This window comes from Schistocerca piceifrons, unplaced genomic scaffold, assembly GCF_021461385.2.
Source record: "Schistocerca piceifrons isolate TAMUIC-IGC-003096 unplaced genomic scaffold, iqSchPice1.1 HiC_scaffold_1209, whole genome shotgun sequence".
Lineage (NCBI taxonomy): Eukaryota > Metazoa > Arthropoda > Insecta > Orthoptera > Acrididae > Schistocerca > Schistocerca piceifrons.
The window spans coordinates 95,001-97,500 of NW_025727025.1; the positions used below are offsets into that span (position 1 = coordinate 95,001).

A 2,500-nucleotide genomic window follows, 5' to 3' on the forward strand; every position below is an offset into this window, starting at 1 on the left:
GCACCAGACTTGCCCTCCAATAGATACTCGTTAAAGGATTTAAAGTGTACTCATTCCGATTACGGGGCCTCGGATGAGTCCCGTATCGTTATTTTTCGTCACTACCTCCCCGTGCCGGGAGTGGGTAATTTGCGCGCCTGCTGCCTTCCTTGGATGTGGTAGCCGTTTCTCAGGCTCCCTCTCCGGAATCGAACCCTGATTCCCCGTTACCCGTTACAACCATGGTAGGCGCAGAACCTACCATCGACAGTTGATAAGGCAGACATTTGAAAGATGCGTCGCCGGTACGAGGACCGTGCGATCAGCCCAAAGTTATTCAGAGTCACCAAGGCAAACGGACCGGACGAGCCGACCGATTGGTTTTGATCTAATAAAAGCGTCCCTTCCATCTCTGGTCGGGACTCTGTTTGCATGTATTAGCTCTAGAATTACCACAGTTATCCAAGTAACGTGGGTACGATCTAAGGAACCATAACTGATTTAATGAGCCATTCGCGGTTTCACCTTAATGCGGCTTGTACTGAGACATGCATGGCTTAATCTTTGAGACAAGCATATGACTACTGGCAGGATCAACCAGGGAGCTGCGTCAACTAGAGCTGAGCAGCCGGCCGCCCGGGAGTGTGTCCCGGGGGCCCGCGCGAACACGCAAGCGTCCGCTCAATCATTCTGCAAACAGGAGGAGGCTGAGCTCCCCTGCACAATACACCTCGAAACCCTCTCAGGTCCCGGCGGCGCGCAGCGCCGTCCCAAGTACTTGGTCGGGTTCGAGAGAGGCGCAATCGCCCGGAGTTAGGCGAGTAGACGCTTTCGGTGCGACCACCCGTGCTCCCAACTGAGCTTGCCGCTGCCGACAGAGGCCCGGGAGCGTGCTGTCGTGGCATTGCCGGCGGGAGACAACACGCGCCACCTACGGTGACCGGCAGCTCCAACGCCAGCGCCACAGAAGGACAAAAGCCCCACTTGGGTGCCGAAGCGAACTCTCCCAGCACAGCGCACGCGCCAACACATCCGCACAGCTGCGATACAAACCACCAGCGAGAACCGCTGGGGCGACCGAGCAGCAGACGGCGTCGCGGCGCCGAGCGCCGGGCGGCGGCGCATCCTCAACGCACACAGTCCTCAATCGGACCAGCACACTGAAGATGTCCACCGCGCTTCGCACCGGGCCCGCGAGGACCTACTTTGGCCGCACGGCGCCGCGCGCAGGGTGCGCCGGCGCGCAGCTGCGACGCCTGCCGCGTCCGTCGGCCGGCGCGCCTGCCACTGGCCGCCCCCACCAGCCGGCTGTAGCGCGTGCGCCCACGCACCGCGCGGCCAGCACGCCGGGAGGCGCCCCCTCACCGGCCGGGGACGGTCCCACCCAGCCACCGCCGCGTATCGCTTCACACCCAGATGCCGTTCAGTTTCGTCGGCATGGTGGGTATCGCTGGAACAACCGGTTCGTACCTCAACCTATCGTCGCCATCACCGATTCACCCCTAGCGAGAACAACCGCACCACAACAGGTTACCATTTGTTCATTTGCGTAACTTCACCAGAAAACGCAGGCGTCCATCGCCATTTGCAACTTCAACGATTATTGCATGCCTGTGTCAGGTGTCACGCCACACTACGTCTGCCCACATACACGCAACAAAATGTGCACGCCTAGACAATACGTGGAAGGTGGCCCCCGTACGTATGCGATGTCCATTGCTCGAACGACTGTCAACCGGCCTCTGTAGCATGTCGCAGATATGGAACGCGGTGCACCATGCCATCACGGTGTGTGAGGAGAGACGACTAGGTCCGAATACATCAACAGACAGCTCATGCTGATCGCCATCCACGGCGTCCGTTCCTCCCACACGTCTCTATGGCGTACCACACTGCAATCCAGCTCTCATAGGGAGACGACACGTAGCTGCGTGCACAATATTTGCACTGTATGGTCCGCCGTTTTTGGGCGCAGTCGTTGTACGGTCACACATGTGCCACGATGTATCATTCGGTACATAAGGACGAATGTGCAGTACAGATTGTGGTTTACGCGTACGACATTAGCGGACGGTTGACACAGGCCGCACCACAACGTAGCCTGAGTACGTCGCATGCGAAGGGCATTGAACATGCAAACTTCTCACCAACCAGCTTGCGAAGGCAGGGGGGCAAGGTGGGGACGTGGGGAGGGGCGGCATGTACGTCCTGCTGCCATCCACATTACAGTGTACAGCAGGAGCATGTGGAAAGTCAGCAAGACTTGCAAGGTGTTTAACATGAAGCGATACACAGGGGAGCGGGCAGTGCGAGTAGCGAACTATATTGCGAGGGTTGCGGGTGGGCAACACTACACTAATTGAACGAGTCGTATAACAATTACAGAGCAGGTTTAGGCGACAACATGGGTTACGTTAGGGGACAACGTGGGTTACGTTAGGGGACAACGTGGGTTACTTTAGGGGACAACGTGGGTTAGGTTAAGGCACAACGTGGGTTAGGTTAAGGCACAACGTGGGTT

At 58.0% G+C, this 2,500-nt stretch overlaps 1 non-coding gene across 1 annotated transcript in view; it reads right to left on the reverse strand.

The window, feature by feature from the left end:
- LOC124729443 overlaps positions 1-583 on the reverse strand; it is a 1,909-nt gene extending 1,326 nt beyond the window's left edge. The window contains exon 1 of the ribosomal RNA XR_007007685.1: positions 1-583. This exon is cut by the window's left edge and continues 1,326 nt beyond it. This is a non-coding gene — a ribosomal RNA (small subunit ribosomal RNA).
- Between the last annotated feature and the right edge of the window lie 1,917 nt (positions 584-2,500).